Genomic DNA, 20,222 nt, shown 5'->3' with positions numbered 1-20,222 from the left:
AACACCCTGTATTTATGATGACTCCAGGTTATAGCGGTATTCACCTCAAATACTTGAAATGCAACGCTACTGGCAATATTAGCTTACTTTATTAATGAGTAGAGTATGTGGGAAGATAGGAGCCCAAGAGATGAGTTAATAGAGAGAAGGCGTTACATAAGAAAAGTGGTCCATTTAACGTAACAACCACCGCTGTTTTATGCCAGGGAATGTGCTCACCCACATTATATTACTGAGAATACTAGACCCCATTATGAAAATATTCAGGGAATAATACTAGAACTATAGACACTCCATTATAGCGAACTTAAATGACCCCAAATAGAGAACTATGGAGAATTATAGAGAAATAAAACTCCATATACAGAATTATAGAGAACTATAGAGACCCCATTATGAAAAGATTCAGATAACTGGGCTTAGAATACAGAGAAAATAAATATAAAAAAAATCCGGTAAAAACATTTTTATCCTTAAATATGAATCATCAGTGTCATTTAAAAAAATATTTATTCAACTACTCCAAAAAGGAAAATGTAATCATATTGATGATTCCTTATTTTCTAGCCATTGATGGTTTGTTCGCTTTTATCCGAATACATAATTATTATTTCAGACATTATTCATAAAACCTCGGTCGCTATTTAGCGAAACGACTTTGTATCAGTTGAAATTAATGAAAAGAAAAATTCTCCCGCTTTGAATGAATAATCGGAGAGCTTTATTCTTTCCGTAGTTTATTTTGGAGACAATTCGTTTTATTACATTTGAAAAATAAATTCGAAATAAAATTGTGTATATTAATTTATTTTATTATTAATTTTACGATGAATTTTAATTTTTATCGATGAATATAAACGATGAGTCACAAGCTCAAATTTTGAGAGCATTACTGAATACTGATATAATATTCTTGGGATAATTTTATTTATTGTTTCTGCATTCTTTTTGTGGTAAGACCCTTACCTCCCCTCCTTATTTGTAAAACAGATAATTATTTTTTGTTTTATTTTAAATTTAGACCTGAAGATGAAGACATAGCTTCCGAAACTATACCCTTACCCTTTTTCTCCCTTCCTCACACACACACTCCCACTTTTTTTATCTCTCTTAATGTTATAATAGTTATTATAACATAAATGTGGAATTGTTAAATTGGCTTTATTTTTATTAATGTAACTATTTTTGTTAATGTAGTGTAATGTTTATTATTGTTTATGAAACAATTTTTTGTCATATATCCTTTTTAAATGTAAAGCTGTACAATTCCCAAACAAATAAAAATAAAATAAAACTAGTCATTATAATAAAACAAATTCAAGTGGTAAAAAACAAGTGTTTTTCTTTTGTTATTTCCAGGGATAAAATAAAAGCTTTTTTTTAATTTTGTATTTTTTTAAATTTTAATGCTTGATAATAATAGTTTGTCAATTTAAATTAAGATAAATTATTATGGATACATTAATCAATGGAGTCAACTTCATGAAATTCGTTTCTATTATTTTTTTAAATAATTAAAATGAAAGTTTTCAAATGACAGTATTCAACGTTAAAAAAAACAACGGTAACAAATGAACCTCGTTTATTAAATATGGATCGCGTTCGTTCAGGAAGTAATATAATCGGCTTTATGATGACTAATATTGTCATTATAGCTAGTTTCCTGCATGCAAGTTACTATTCGCGAAGTTTTTTTAAAAAATAAATGTTTTGAAACAGTTTAATAAAATAAAAACGAAAATTTCCGTTTGTTCGCAATCCTAAATCTATTTGGGTTCACCGATTGATTTGAAAGTTTGACGGAACGTTGCATTCCTATACGCGTGTGTTTTTATATACCCTTAACAGGTAAAAATAGATTTAAAAAAAAAATATAAATAAAAAATATGTGTATTGCTGGAACATTTATTATGTACCAGCAAACGCACGCAGTACTAAACATTGCTCATGGTGGGCAGCGTGCTTCTTGATAACTGCTGAAATATTGTGTACTCGCAAACGTTGCGAAATTATAATAAAAAACAATAGAAATGTGTACTTTCTCTTTTATTTACTTTCCATTTAATTAGATTAAGCCACGGTGGCATGTGGCTCGGAACAACTAGTCTTAAATATTAAACTATTTCAGTATTATAAATATAAAACTTAAAAATTATTAAACATTTAAATATAAATAATGAAACAATAAATGTGATTTAGCAACAAATATTAGGGAGGATTTTAAATTTTAAAGCAAAATAGATGTTATTTGAACAAAAATGACCTATATTTACTTGAATAATTGAGTATCTTTCTATCGGGAACATTTAAATGGGAAATAATAGATAGCTTACATCAATTAGTGTGGTAGTAAAGCATTGTGACCTGGATAGATATTTCAGCTAGTCTGCGATATAAAGGAACAATTCTTCATTGTAATGGGTCGTAAGATGGGAAATCCAGGATTCTCAACGAAAGAACGAATTAAATGTAAAGAAAACCCTTTCAATTAGTAGATGTAAGAAAATAAAGTAGCGGTTGCTGTAACAAGTAACTTCCCGAGAAAGACTGAGACAAAAATAAACTCGAGATAAACCAAACCGAATAGAAATGTATTTCTTTTTAAGACAGGAGGAATTTCCCGCCGAAATATTTTTCTGGAATGTGCATTTAAATATTGATTCTGATTCTGGAGATATACCCGCTGGGTCCCAAAGGATGAAAGAAAAGATTTATTCAAATTCTTATTCAACGGGCGGCAAAACACGATTTTGATCCTAATAAAATAGAGATGAACGCAAATCCGCTCTTCGATTTTATTAGGGTAATATACAAACAATGACGTTATTTACTTATCCGCTATACCGGAAGATATTTTTAAAATTTATCGATTATTGATGTTTCGCTGAGGCGAAGGAATTTTATAGCATAGGAATAATGAAAACTTTAATATATAGGGGAGAAGACCCTACCTTAGACAGGTCAGTACCTTGGTCAATCGGTTTCCGTCGGCCATCTACGTAAATATTCGTAAATCTTTTCTTAATGTCAGAACGTAAAAAGGTCCTTTAGCCATTGTATTATAGTTTTGACGCGGAGAAACTACTAATATTTTTGTTTAAATTAAAAAACGGTTTTTGTGCATCAAAAGTAAAATTTTTTAAATAATTTGTTATTGCATCTGCACGCATTGTATATGCACGCATCTGTTTGCTGATATTGGCTTTTAAAAAATATCTTATTATTCAAGAATAATATACCCTAAAAAACGTGACTGTCAATTTAATTGTTTTACTGTACGTCTTGTACCTTGAGCCATCTCAGGGTACCGTACCTTGGGACATAACCAAAGTATGTAATTTCAATTGTGTTTTCAGACATATGTTTTTTTAATGATTAAAGGATGCCAAGAAGAAAAACAATTTGTTTTCTATGGAATACAGTTGATACGCAGTGATTGGAGCCATCAGTTTACGAGTTTACTAACCTCAAAATCGTAATTAAATAAAGATAGCTGATTGATTTTAAACATATTTTGTTTTCTCTCTAAATGTTTATAATAGCATTCAAATAAGTTGAAGTTCATCATTTATTAAAAAGTTATAGAAATATTAAACATTTTAAACTATATAAATAGTTTTACTGAACGATTACTTTATATGACCAAGGTACGGGACCGTAAAGTACCTACCTTGGACCAAGAGAAGAGATTTTGTAAAATGTCATTCCAATGTATACTGCGCATGATAAGCACATGATAAATTCTAACAATATGATTATAAATAACCGATCTATTTGGATCAATAAAAAAATTGATGTAATTTCTCAATTAATCATTTAATGAGACTTTGAAAAAAAAATAGCCCAAGGTACGAACCTCTCCCCTATATGTAATACGGCTTATGATCGACCATCGGTTAACTTGAGTTATCACATTTTATACTTGTGTATTTTTTGTACTTGTGGAAATTTCCTTTTTTTAAATTCACGTTTTAACGAAATCCACTCAAACACGTTATGTGTGTATTCGTTAATGTATTCGTAGAGTTCGAACATATTACCATAACTTATGTACTTTCCTCTTTGTCAATTTAAATGTGGCAGATTTAATCTCGTAGCTGTACGTGGGGAGGTTGAACATACTTTCCTATATTTTCCCGTATATACAAGGATTACTTCGAAAGAGATTCATTCAGAAAATCGATCCTTTAGACGTGGGGGAGGGAGAAGATTTTGAAACTTCGTTTAATTTTCCTAATTACGCTCCGGCTTGTCGTTCCAACCTAGCTTTTGACGAAAATCAAGGGCCATTCGAGGTCTATCTGTTGATTGATTATGGTACCTAAGCGTCCGCGTCTGTTACTATTTCCGAAAAGATAATTTACAAACATGACAAAAGATGATATTGGAATTAAAATCAGAAACCTAATTCATCATATGGTCTGACAACTCAAGCCTCTGCATTATTTGAGAAAATACTCCATTCTAAGCATTATTTCTCAGTCGAGAATATTCAGTTTATACACTAATTCATGAGGAAAACTTGGGATCTGAATAATGGAAGATTTAATACTAAACATTAACGTTCATTTATAACAAATTCCATCATTCTTACCTGCATTTCTAGAATTTCTCCGCAAATTAAAATGGAAGTAATTGATTGTCTAGATCGACTAAAATCTAGAGAATTTAACAGATCTAGCCAGGAAAGGAATACGAGACTTAAATGTATCATTAAACAGTTGTTACTACTGTACTTAACTGGCATTTTCTAAAATAAAATTTAAATGTAAACATAAAAAATTAATTATAATTTTTCCTATCCAGAGTTGTAACTAGTAAGTACGGTTACTTTAACTAACCAGTTTTAGCCAGTGTTATTATCTTTCAAATTGTAATTGTGTAGTATGGTTAGTAAACTAGCTTTTAGCCAGAGCTATCACCTGGCAAGTACGGTTATTGTAACTTTCAGTCTGTGTCGAATTAAAAATATATAGTTTAGTTATTTAAACTAGCTATAAGCCAAATTATCGCCTGGCAAGTACGGTTACTGTAGCTTTCAGTCTGTGTTATAACCTTTCGAATTGAAAATATTTAGTTTGGTTACTTAAACTAGCTTTAAGCCAAATTATCGCCTGGCAAGTACGGTTACTGTAACTTTCAGTCTGTGTTATTACCTGTCGAATTGAAAATATTTAGTTTAGTTATTTAAACTAGCTATAAGCCAAATTATCGCCTGGCAAGTACGGTTACTGTAGCTTTCAGTCTGTGTTATTACCTTTCGAATTGAAAATATTTAGTTTGGTTACTTAAACTAGCTTTAAGCCAAATTATCGCCTGGCAAGTACGGTTACTGTAACTTTCAGTCTGTGTTATTACCTGTCGAATTGAAAATATTTAGTTTAGTTATTTAAACTAGCTATAAGCCAAATTATCGCCTGGCAAGTACGGTTACTGTAGCTTTCAGTCTGTGTTATTACCTTTCGAATTGAAAATATTTAGTTTGGTTACTTAAACTAGCTTTAAGCCAAATTATCGCCTGGCAAGTACGGTTACTGTAACTTTCAGTCTGTGTTATTACCTGTCGAATTGAAAATATTTAGTTTGGTTATTTAAACTAACTTTAAGCCAAATTATCACCTGGTAAGTACGGTTACTGTAATTAACTTTTAGCCAGAGTTAACGCCTGGTAGGTTGTAACTCTCGAGTACGGTTACTGAAACTAACTTTTAGCCAGTCGAGTACGACAAACAAACGTACGAACTTACTTTTATCAAAATGTATATAAATGCTTATTTATGAACGTTTTCTCATTCATGGATTTAAAGTAAATAATGAAAATAAAATATAATTAAATATTTTATCTCTCACGAATTGCACCCTTCGTGATCAGACTATCGTAAGGGAGGAAAAATAAGTGCTTTGCAATTTATTAACAGGAATAACATGTGTTAATGAATTCAAGAGAAAATATTTTTCTTTAATTAACTAAAAAAACAGTTATAAAAATGTATATTTAAACGAGTCATAGGCTGTACAAATCTGCCAAAATTTTGTTTTACATAATCGTTTTTATCGTTCAATTATTCTCACTCAATAATTTAAGTAATACTCAGTAAGTTCACTGTTATTACGTCATTTTACTGCAGTTGAAACAGCACTTAACCGGATATTTTGTATGAGACCAGATATTACTTGATCTTCCAAAATGATGTATCTCTAACTGATCTGTGTATATGTATGTGAATTTGAGTTGTTAATCATTGGTAGAATTGGTGAATGTTACACGTGTGTAAAATGTTCACTTAAACCAGATTTTGACGGTCGTAAGCCTTGTAAATGCCCAAACTTCCATATTTTTCTTCATCTGTCAAGATGTCAAAAAATAATTTATATGTAATGAAACGTTCATGTTTTTTTTCCAGCTACTCCATCCCCCGATTCTCCCTGTGCAGAAAAACGCGAACTTAAAAACTAAATACCCGTTTAGCGAGTTACACAGCTGTTTGTATAGTATTCAGATCATACCCTACGGTACATTCATTAGTTCGTCAATATCGTTAATATGAATATCAATTTCGATCGAAATAGAACATACTTCTGTAGTACTTTCTCAGCCTCGTTTGCTTATTTACTTAATTCATTCTTTTGCTTATTTTGCGTCGTGAAAACTACGTGAAAGCCTCGTGAATATCAACACAAAGGTTTTAAGTACACAAAACTTAATATAACTTTAAATACTAAGACATATGTAAACATAATGTTCTAAAGTAAATCGATACGAGACACTTTTCAAATGCGTAGTAAATAAATTTAATAATTATTTCTGGTATTTGTATCACATATCGCTCACTCCTATCAACAACGTCATAAATCAAAAAACTTGATGTTTCAGGAGATCGTTTTTAAAGTTTGAAAATATAATGCAATGTTTTAAAAATAAATATCAAGCTTCTTATTGAACTTTTAACTGTGCAACAAATCTGTTTAGGTAAAACCTGATGTTTTTTTTTCCATTTGAAAAATATTTAGTATATTTAAAAAAATAATTAAACAATACCTTTTCTTCAAAATGCAAAAACAACACTGCAGCGGGTAAATATTAAGTTAAAAATATGCCGCTTTTTCGAGGATATAGTACATTTTCTAAGCATTCCGAAAATATGCACAACTGAAAATTGACGATTTTTTAAATATGAAGTTTTTGAAAGGAGTGAGCGATATGTCCTTGTCAAAAATTGAATATTTACTTTTTCGAATGATGACCGAATGTAAAGAATATTCGAATGCTTAACGTCACAATAAATATTTGATTTTTACATACTAAAATATAAGGGTAAGTTTTGTTTTCGACGTTATGCTGTGTGATTGAGAAAATATTTGTCAAATATTTTTCTTAGTTCAAGTAAGTAAAACGATGTTTTTGTTATTTTTTTCTGGTATACCAATTAAATCAAGTTATAGGGGAGTAGGGTTGAACCTGTGACCTCAAGAACAACAATTAATAACTTTTATTCGTAATAATTTTATGGATTAAAATTTTAATATATGTGTGTATATATGTATATATATATATATATATATATATATATATATATATATATATATATATATATATATATATATATATATATATATATATATATATATATATATATATATATATATATATATATATATAAATATATGTGTGTGTATGTATATATGTATACAGAACCAGGATAACTGACTTCTTTGTACCTCGGTTGAATGACATTGACGTGACAGAGCTGTGGTTTCAACAAGTAGGCGCAACGTGCCACACGGCGTGTTCCACCATCAATTTATTGCGGGAAGTTTGAATAAGTATAGCTCTAAATAAAACACCCTTTACAATATTATATATTGTAATTGATTGATTTATAATATATTGAAAATTAATTTAACTGAGTATCTTTTGTATACAAACTTTTCTCCTGAAAATGTCTCAACAATGTTGGTTGAAATGATGCAGATATGAAAAATAATCCTCGTATAAGTATACGTAACTAAATGAAACAGGTGAAATTTAAATATGTATACATACTTACATGTAATGTTTATTTGCAGATATACAAACCATTTAATTTAAAACCGGGGGATATGTAAGACGGATTTTAAGAGATCAGTGTTTAAGACAAGCATTGTGAATTTGTGTTTGTTTTAGTTAGTTTTGTTGATTCACGTTGTGGTTCAAACAATAACTAACCAAATAATAGGTTCTAATAATATACAGCGATACGAGTAGAAATATCATTTGCTCGGATTGCGTGCGATGGAGAGACGATGCAAACACAAGAGAAGCGTGGAGCTTAATTGAAAATCTGTCAGAACTCTAAATGTTTTATTATCACTAACACTTTCAATGTACATATAATATAAACATGATTATTATTTCCGTATTACGCAAAACGGAAATAGTTATCAAAACAAACATATATATATATATATATATATATATATATATATATATATATATATATATATATATATATATATATATATATGCATATATATATATATATATATATATATATATATATATATATATATATATATATATATATATATATATTTCCGTCCGCCATCTACGTAAATATTCACAATTTTTTTAATGTCAGAACGTATTAATCTCTTTTAGCCATTGCATTTTAGTTGTGGCGCGGAGAGGTTCCTTATATTTTTGTCAAAATTAAGAAACAATTATTTTGCATCAAAACTAAAATTTTCAAGCAACACTTCGGTAATTTTTTAGTTTAAGGTAAAGATTTTGTTGTTACTTATTTGCATGCATCTATTTACTGATTATATTGGCTATTGAAAAACATCTAATTATTCAAGAATAATATACCCTTAAAAATGCAACTGTCAATTTATTGTTTTACTGTATGTCCCGTACCTTGGGCCATCTCAGGGTACCGTACCTTGGGACATAACCAAAGCGTGTAATTTTAATTATGTTTTCTTACATTGCTTTTTTGTGATTAAAGGATGCCAAGGAGAAAAACAATATGTTTTGTATGGAATACAGTTGATATATTGTGCTCGGAGCCGTCAGTTTACGAGTTTACTGATTTTAAAATCGTAATTACATCAAAGAAAACCGATTGATTTTCAAAATGTTTTTTTTCTCTCTAAATGGTTAAAATAGCATTCAAAGAAGTTGTAGTTTTAAAAAAAAACAAAGGAATATAAAACGTTATAAACTATATAAATAGTTTTACTGAACGATTACTTTATATGACCGAGGTACGGGACCTTGGGCCAAGAGAAGAGGTTTTGTAAAATGTCATTCCTTTATATACTATGCATGATAAGCATATGATGTATTCTAACAATTTAATTATAAATAACCGATCTATTCGGTTCAATAAAAAAAATTGACATACTTTGTCAATTTACCATTTTATGAGAGTTTGAAAAAAAAGGCCAAAGGTACGGTCCTCTCCCCTACTGAATTAATTTCGCATTGTTAAGATATGGAAGGAATACCTTCAATGTGTTCCTTCAAAAACACCATAGATAGAAGTACAAAATACATTTAAAATAAAAGCGGAAATCGCATTTTATAGCTCTATAATGACAACGTCTTTTGTTTTAAAATTTAATGTTACCTGAATACTAAGAATACGGAAATATCTACTACACACATTCCGGTTTCGTTTTGTTTTTTTTTTTTAACATTTATTATGTACAAATTGGTTACGGCCGCAAAAGAAGGAAAAATAATAAAGAAAAAAAATTAAATAAGAAAAATTGCGTTTTGTTTTATGCCTTAATTGTGAACGTGTATGGACCGAATAGGGTCTGTGGATGTTGTAAACACAGATGCGGTTTCTTTGTAAAAATTGGGAGACAACTTGGCCTAATTGCGATTCAATCTCACGAACAATGCGGAAAATATCGTCTTCCAGGAAGAATTGCGGAATGTTGGCGTTCGCGCTTTTCCTACACGTAGTCTCGAAAAAACAATCCCGAAGCGTCAAATCGTGCGATGCTGACAGCCAATTTATATGGCCGTATCGTGAGATTATTCTGCTCTTGAAATTGGATCGCAATAAAGAGATTGTTTCGGAGGCTGTGTGGCATGCGGTGCCGCCTTCGCGGAACGACATACATTCCTAGTCAATGGGTTTCAATTCCGACGGCTACATGACTAAACTTGTAATAGATTATAGTGACAGCTGTCAAACATAATCGTAAATGAGTATTTGTTGTTCGAATATTAAATATCCCTAAGGGATGTTTAATATGAAATACGAATTTTGAGTATTTAAAAATCTGTTAGGGCCCTACTCTCAAGCACATAATCCAATCACCGGCCGACCACCGGACAAATCACACGTCTCTTCACATCCGATTTTGTGAAATAAAGTTTATTGTTTTTTAGAATATGTTTATATATATATATATATATATATATATATATATATATATATATATATATATATATATATATATATATATATATATATATATATATATATATATATATATATATATATATATATATATATATATATATATATATATATATATATATATATATATATATATATATATATATATAGCAAGCACAAGAGCCCAGACTCTTTTATGGAGAGGCACAGCGAATCGAAATATAAAAGTTCTACATATGTATAAATGATTCAAATGTTATTATGTTATAAATAAAAATGTAAATATATTAAATGAATAAAAAAATAAAATATATATATATATATATATATATATATATATATATATATATATATATATATATATATATATATATATATATATATATATATATATATATATATATATATATATATATATATATATATATATATGTCAATATTTATTAAATTACTCTTTTATTTTTAATGCAAAAACGGTGTTTTAAGAAAAAATCAATTATGTATAATGTAACCTGGATTAAAAAAATAAAATTGCAACGTAACGAATACTGGGCCTTAAGTTAAGAAAATGGTAAGAATATAATATATTACTTATTCCTTTAGGAAGTAAATATTTCCGCCAAGTAACATTATTCTTCATGATTTAAATGTATAAAAATAAAATCACTTAAAAAAATAAGATCACTTTTTCCGTTTATTTCTATAATTTTGACTAATCTTGAGAACTACAGATGTTCACAAAACTATTGTTAATTCCATTTATAAACTCAAAAAAGTGGTCTTAAACAAGTGGTTTACTTTTTTTACATTTGAATCATGTTATTTCATAATGTTAATGCCAAATCAATAAATAATAGTCCTTTTCGCGGTAAGAAAAGTAATATTTAAAATAACAACTTATTATTCACTTACTTTTACTTTTAATTATTTACTTTTTTCAATTCAATGAAATTTGTACATACGTAACGCCATAATTTTGTTACCATTTACTAAAATATTATTTATTGTTATAATATGCTGTAAGTACGAAAGACACTTAACGAGGATTCATATGTTTTAACGGAATTATTATCTGTAATAGTTTTTGTTGGCAAGTACCGTTTTGTTTGAGAAGTTTGTCCTTGAATAGAATTACGTCAGTATGACGTCACACTTTGGTAAGGATAAGGCACCCACCCGTTTGAAACCCCAGACTTTGAAATACGTTTTCGTCGACTAAAATCAATATCTTAAAAATACAACTATTGTCAACAAAATATAATGATATTTTTAATAAAACGGTAACGTATAGCCGTAGAGGTATTTTCATGATGATTTTTATCTTAAGAATATACATATACCATATCGCTTACTCATTTCAAGAACGTCATAAATCAAAAATCGACAATTTTCAGTTGTGCATGTTTTCGGAATGCCCAGAAAATGTACTATATCCCAGCAAAAGCGGCATATTTTTATCTTAATATTTACCCGCTACAGGACAGAAAGTGTTGTTTTTGCATTTTGAAGAAAAGGTATTGTTTAATTATTTTTTTTAATACACTGAATATTTTTCAAATGGAGAAAAAAACCTTCAGGTTTTACCTAAAAATTCTGTTGTACAGTAAAAAGTTCAATAAGTGGCTCGATATTTATTTTTAACACATTGTATTATATTTTTAAACTTTAAAAACGTTCTCCTGAAAAATCAAGTTTTTTTATTTACGACGTTCTTGAAAGGAGTGAACGATATATAAATATACCTTTTAGCATACAATCATGGTAAGCGTATACTCGTACGTACAAGTATATGCTTACTAAAAATATTTAATACTAATTGGAGATTCGTCACAATAATCAAATCATTAAAGGATGTCATTTTGAAGTCTAAAGATCAAGAGATAATTTACTTATTAGTATTGAAAATTTTGAAACAAAAAATATTGACCAAATGTATTTATTGATATTTTGAAAAAGTAAATATATATTTCAATATTAAGAAGAGCGTCTCATCCTACAATTTTCGACATTTTAATCCGAACACAACTCAGCATAATTTTTTATCGTATAATTTATTTTGTAGAGCCTCTAAATATTTGATATGGACTATCGATACATTCAATTACTTCATTCATCACATTTGCCCGTTACACCTTTAATTTGAGAAGCTTTAATTAAATTTTTTGATGTTTAGGAGGGCATAAATCATAAAGTTTACCCGTGAATTTCAAATAAGACATTAAAATGTTAAAAGTGTTTAAATATTTGACTGGCGTGTCATGTTAAATTTCAGCGTTCCATGATAATTAAATGATAATTTGAATTAATTTATTTTGTCACTTTTTTGGTAAAATTGATCCATTTTTATTTAAAGATTTACTAAGTTAATACCACTATTCCTTAAAATATACTGTAACACATATTTCGATGCATTCCGAATCATTTTAAAACACCGTAAATTTTAAGAATAGTGGTATTCACTAAGTAAATAAATATATATATATATATATATATATATATATATATATATATATATATATATATATATATATATATATATATATATATATAAATATACATATATATATATATATATATATATATATATATATATATATATATATATATATATATACTACTACCATCACGCCGTTTCTCCGCAGGGGTAGGCAGAGAGGATGGAACGCCACCCTCTTATGTCCTGACATACACTCCTCGCCTCCTTCACATCTATACATCTAGCCATACATGCCCTCCGATTACGCAGACTTTTGACACCGCCAGATTTTAGGTTCTGATTGATCTGATCGTGCCAAGTCTTTTTTGGTCGTCCACATTCTGTTTTCCCTCTCACATTCGCCACATATATTTTCTCAGTCATTCTCTCGTTATCCATTCGCTCCACATGTCCATACCACCGCAAGGAACTCTTCCTAATCTTTTCAATTATTCCTCGTTCCGCCTTACATTCCTTTCTTATATGTGTGTGTGTGTGTGTGTGTGTGTGTGTGTGTGTGTGTATGTATATATATTCCGTATCATAGATATTTTATTAAATGAATTTAACTGTAAAAAAGTAATTTTGCCAGACGATAACAGACAAAAGATAATTCATGTCTGTTAAGGCGTCTATAATATCCCATGTAACTTTTCTGTCTGACTAGGATTCCATGCTGAATTTTACGCATTCACTCCGTAACTTATAAAACCTGTAATTTAACTTCCATTTGGAAAATAAAATACAGTAACTCTGACATCTCTGACTGTCGGATCGGCTTCTAAAGGCCAGAGATAATATAAAAGTATCGAAGCGTAAATATTCATTTGAAAGTCCTGCCCTGGCTGTCATCGAAAAATAAGTAAACTTGTTATGGGTATAGTATGTTTGCAATGGCGTACACAGAGTTTTTAATCTGGTAGGCTGTAGAAAAAAGAATGTTTTATATTTTTGTTTAAACTTATCTGACATAACTCGAATAATGCGTGTTTTGCCGCGGAGGAATAACTGTAGTTCAATAATAGTTAGTAGCATAAAAAAATTAGTCAATTTTATTTCGCTATCACAGTTTTAAATACTTTTCCTAGACTAGGGTAGGCAATGTTTATGTGCCTATGTGAAATGCACGCCGCTGTATGTGTGAGGGTTGGGGATATCTTTGTTTGAATTATTTAAGTTCTGTAAACATTACCCAATATTCCATAGGGGCTATATCCTTCAGTGTGGGCAAAAGGTAATTTATTCCGTGAAACACTTATAGACGTGATCAATACCTAATCCTTCGGTTTGTTGTTTCTTATCAAAGGGGAGTATTATGATTCAAAAATACATAATTCTTAGATGGAGCATCCTCTGTCACAGCAGAATATATATATATATATATATATATATATATATATATATATATATATATATATATATATATATATATATATATATATATATATATATATATATATATATATATATATTTATATATTTATATATATATATATATATATATATATATATATATATTTATATATATATATATATATATATATATATATATATATATATATATATATATATATATATATATATATATATATATATATATATATATATATATATATATATATATATATATATATATATATATATATATATATATACATATATATATATATATTCAAATATAATATATATATATATATATATATATATATATTCAAATATATATATATATATATATATATATATATATATATATATATATATATATATATATATATATTCATTACCGTCCGGCTGTCCGATCAGCATGATAAAAGGGATGATTGCCTTGGATTGGCTTGTGCTTTTGTCTTTCTATCTTAGGATCGGTGCGTGATCACAGTGCGCGTAAATTTGATCATGCTAAACCGACGCTTTTATTTTTAAAAACTGGACTGCCGGACGGTAAAACTCCGTGTAGTGCACAAACGCTCTTAGTCAACGAAGAGAGTACTATATGTTACACGTTATTGCATTCCTGTTTATAGTTTAATAGAATACACCGAACGTATTTATGACATCGATAAATTCCACTGGATCAAAATTTATTTTCATGTTCTTTCCTGCAGAATAAGCCCGGATAGAGTTAGTCAATTTACGAATACATATATACAACGATATGTAAGTGTTGCAACGTGAATGAGTATTTATCATTAGATTTCTCCTTTTTTCAATAAAAAAATATTTAAAATATGCTTTACTCAAACAGTAATAAGGATTAAAAAAAAATACATCACAACACAGATGAAGAAGAATATGGAAGTCTGGGCATTTACAGGGCTTACGACCGTCATGGGCTTGTTAAAGTGATCACTTTACACAAGTGTAACATTCACCAATTCTACCCATGGATGACAACCACACTACTCAAATTCTTGGAAGTATCATGGGTAGAATTCGTGAATATTACACGTATGTAAAGTGATCACTTAAACCGGTCCATGACAGTCGTAAGCCCTGTAAATGCCCAGACTTCCATATTTGTTTTCATATATGTTGAGATGTAATTTTTTTTTATGAAAAGTAACTCCTATGATTGGAGATAATCCAGATTTGTGAACAAGTATTTGGACACACTCAAAATGTTGTAAAAAGAATATAAATTAATCTATGGTTATTTTTATTTTCAGGAGATATGCACTAAAACATTTAAATCGAATTCCACACTAATCGCGTAATCTGAGACAACTGTAGAATTTAAATTTGAATATATATTCTACTGTGAACAATAAACATAAGGTGACTGTAAAAGCTCCCGAGGAGCTTATGTAAATGGAAAAATGCACTCCCCCGATGACTATGAATAACATTATAATCCTTAAAAAAATTATAAGCGTTTCTTCCAATAGGATAATAATTCATATTTTAAATACGTTTATGATTTTTTTATGCTGACTGGTTAAGAGCAAACGAATACAAATAAATGATCTACCATATACTCGTGTATATGAGTGCATATGAATGCATTGAAACGCGTGTCACAGTAGATTTTAAGAAATGGTGGTATTTATTAAGTAAAACATTAATTGATAACGGATAGAATCTACCACAAAGTGACTGCCAAATCAATTAATAAATACCAATTATTTATTCAATGTTAACTACATAAAATTACACTTATTTAATAATGTGGACATGGACGTTTCAGATTTGGAATTCAGATTCCAAATAGCCCTTTTTTACACTTAAGTATTTCATGACATTTTGTGTAGACCCAAAATCGAAGATATTATGGATAAGAATTTTATAAAGAGATTTGAGGGTTGATACGGTTTAGGGATTGGTAATGCGATCAACACAACCAAACGGTTTTATGATTTAGGTACCTACTACTGGACGATGTATGCTTCGAAATTGAGGTGTACATCTAAACCTCTAATGCTATTTTTTTCGTTTTATCATTTTCATTGTATTATTTCAGGTTATAATTTGATCAGAAATGAATGAAATGTAATTTGAAAGAAGGAATGCAAAGATAAGATAAGACAAAATTAAGATAAGATACGACAAAATTAAGAAAGGTGTGTTGAGATGGTTTGGTCATGTAGAACGAATGAGTGAGGAAAAACAGTAAAACAAATTTATGAGGCGAATGTAATTGGAAAAAGGAGCAGAGGAAGACAGAGAAAAACATGGCACGATCAGGTATGCCAAATACTTGAATGTGAGTTTAGGAGTCGTAACAATCGGCGGGTATGTATGAGGAGATGTATGAACGTGGAAGAGGCGAAGAATGTTTGCAAAGACAGGGGATCGAGACAGACCCCTGCGGGGAAGCGGCATGAGGGTTAGTTATTTAATTAGTTAGTTGTAATTTGATCAGCTATTTTATTTATAACATTTTGAGAAAAAAAAAATTACAGTATTTAATCGATATATTTTTTTAATATTTGCGAATAACCAGCAAAGCCTCTATTAGAGTCTTGTCTGTAGGTAGGATAGTAAGGATAGGGAAGTTAAATGTGAAAAAATATATCACAAACACCCAGACCAATTGAAAATAAATATTTCTTGAATTTATTTTGCAATTAGCGGGAATCGAATCCGCCACTCCAGTTTCGCAGTCGAGCGTTTATCCAACTACGCCACGGCGCCTGCCAATGTAAGGTTATTCGCTGTCAAAAATGTAAAAAATATATTTCTTATGCTTTCGAAGATCCTATCGCTGTCAACGGGGTATGTAAGTTAAAACTAACTTGTGTGTACAATCCACCACCATGTCCTAATACCCAAGGTGACAGCGGCGATAAAGTAAGTAACTCTACTAGAGAACCCCAACCCCATCAGTAAACCACCCTTAGCGAAAGGTCACCCCCAAACCCAAAGTCTTAAGAAGGAATACCAAAAAACCTAAACTAAGAAAACGAAACAAGGCACACTAACCAAACTAAGAAAACGAAAAGGAATATATGATAGATGCGGAGAAATATGTGGGTAAAATATGTCAAAATTAACAGATATGTTGCCTCTGGCAATAAATTCTATATTCCATAATAAGCGTATAACGTAGGGGTTCCCAAAGTGTGCGCCGCGGCGCCCTGGTGCGCCGTAGAAAGTAAATAGGGGCGCCGTGAGTCGATCCTCTATCATAATCCGAAACCACAAATATTGTCTTTTTGTTGTTCTCTGTTTCACTTCTGAATTCTCATAAATATAATAAAACTCATTTTCATATTTAAAATGCAAATAGTCCTCTCGGTAGGGCGCTTATGGCGACCGTAAAATGAGTGAAGCGCGTGGAACGTTGCCCATACAAAACACTTATTTTGAAAAAAAAAATCTTTTGCACGTGATATTGAACGTTTTATCCATTCATAGTAATTTGCCATAATATACTTAATAAATGATAATAAATTGACAGATGTAACGTCAACAATATGGTCGCTATTAACTGTGAAAGTTTGAAAGTCCTTATTGAAACACCCTACATACCTTATTGAAACACCGTGACAGAATCCTATACTTGTAAGTGCGCCGCGGGCTGAAAAAGATTGGGAACCCCTGGTATAACGACATAACAATTGTGGAGGTCCTCACCAAAACGTTACATTTCCATTATGAAAGATTTTGTGTAATCAGGAATTCTATCCTGTAAATTGTTTAATTATTAAAGTAATCACATGTTTTTTTACCACTTGAGTTTATTTTATGATAACTAATTTCGGAAGCTAAGCTTCCATCCTCAGGTCTCAATGTAAACTTAAACATAATTACTAATAAACTGTTCTATAAATAAGGAGTGTGGTAAGTTAGGGAGGGGCGGGGGGGGGTTAGTCAAAGGGGCGGAGTTTGAAAATAAAGGAATTATGGAAAGCAAAGGTTAAGAATTTGGAAACAATATATAATTTATTAAATTTGTTAAATTATTCAATATGTTATTCAAAAATAAACTCAAATGGTATAATAACAAGTGTTTTCTTTAATAATTATTATATCTTAATTGGTATCTCATATGAAGAAAAATAAGAAAGTCTGGGTAATTTATCAGATATATTATTTAAAAAAATATGATAAATAAAAATAATTTTAACACATATCTGATTTGAGATCTCAACATAGATGAAAAAGAATATTGAAGTGTGGATATTTACAGGGTTTTTGGCCTGTCTTAGGCTGGTTTTAAGTGATCACTGTAACATTTACTAATTCTAATCATGATTCGACAACCACACAACTCGAGATTCGGTAGCTATATTAATATTTCAATTCACACCTTCTTTAATATGCTATTTGTTGACACCATCAATGGTTGCGTTTCGCAAGTTTTTTTAGCCTTGTGAAATGTATGTAAGATTTTTCATTAATTTTATATACTAGAAGACGCTTGAAAATTTTCAATTAATGTTAAACTTTTATTTTGAGAATGTTTAAAGCTGGGTATGATTACACCTGGAAGAAAAACCCAGAATCCAGAGAAAAATCCAGAATTGGTGAAAAATTCGTACACAATCCAAATATGGTCTGAAGTTATCTACCTAAATTAAACTGTAGGCTTTTTATTTCATGTTTCTTTTGAATTTGTATGTATAAAAGCAACAGTTCGCATTTTAGAGAAGGTTGTTTGTAAGCTTCGCTTATTAATTTGATTTTTTGCAGTACCTAACGTGAAAAGTCATTTCATTTTATAAGCCACAAGAGAGTATAAATGCGAAGGAACACTAATGAGAAAATAAATTGAAACATGTTTATTTCTGTTGCATTCGTTTTTTCTTCTTTTGTAGTATAAAATTATCCAGAATCGAATAAAAATGGGACACTGTAAGAAAAAATAAATAGCTGAATAAAATTATGGAAGTAGGTTACATTACAATATTTTTATCTGTTCAATTTTTTTCTATAAATATTAATAAACATTCTTTTGATAAAATAACAATGGGAAATAAAAATAATAAATGAACAAAATAACAAATCTTGCGAATAATACAATAGAAACAGTTTGGAAAATGTTCACCGTAGTGGATAAACTTTTCACGATTTCCCCTTTCATAAAATGGAGCAACTCTAATAAACCCCAAAGGATACCAGACCCAATTCATTAAATGACATTTTCAACGAATTGAATTGATTGAAAACAGAATTGTAAATATGCACTTTTTATTTACTTACTATTGCTTTTATTTTTTAATAACTTCAATTAACGAAAAGTAAAAATAAAGAGTAAAAAAACTCTTCATTTTGATAATGCATATCAATTAAGGAAAAAACTTTCGTATGTGTATATAAATATACAAATGTTATAAATATATATGTATATATATATATATATATATATATATATATATATATATATATATATATATATATATATATATATATATATATATATATATATATATATATATATATATATATATATATCAGTGGCGTGCCTAGGGTTTACCAGTAAGGCAAACTCACTATTTTTCACATTCGTGAATACATGATGTACCTATAATTTCTTCGCCTCATATCATTCCCAGTATATAGTAAGCACCCAGAAAGTATTATAAATATAAACAATGTATTGTAATCATTGTAAAAATATGCATACATGTAACTTTTGTAAGGTATAGCCATCACCTTTAAACAAAGAAAATGTTCACTTTAATAAAATATCTTCCTCAGATATCAACCATCACCAATAAGTACCATCACCATATAATGGCATGCGTAGTGTTTAATAAACATATAAGCGCACGATAATTTAAAAACAGTCACACATTAATTATGTATTTTTAATCATTTGGTCTAGATTTATTCATTTTTATTTGGAGTTTTCGGGCTTTTGGGCTTCTAGGGAAGTACCGCCACTGATATATATATATATATATATA

At 29.3% G+C, this 20,222-nt stretch overlaps 1 protein-coding gene across 1 annotated transcript in view; it reads right to left on the bottom strand.

The window, feature by feature from the left end:
- Nucleotides 1–20,222, bottom strand: part of LOC148312898 (frequenin-2) — a 157,473-nt gene that overhangs the window by 104,490 nt on the left and 32,761 nt on the right. The gene's annotated exons all lie outside the window — the stretch shown is intronic.

Source organism: Brachycentrus maculatus, unplaced genomic scaffold (genome assembly GCF_059751285.1).
Source record: "Brachycentrus maculatus isolate JH-2025_06_01 unplaced genomic scaffold, ASM5975128v1 h1tg000029l, whole genome shotgun sequence".
NCBI lineage: Eukaryota > Metazoa > Arthropoda > Insecta > Trichoptera > Brachycentridae > Brachycentrus > Brachycentrus maculatus.
This window is presented reverse-complemented; position numbering and strand designations above follow the sequence as displayed.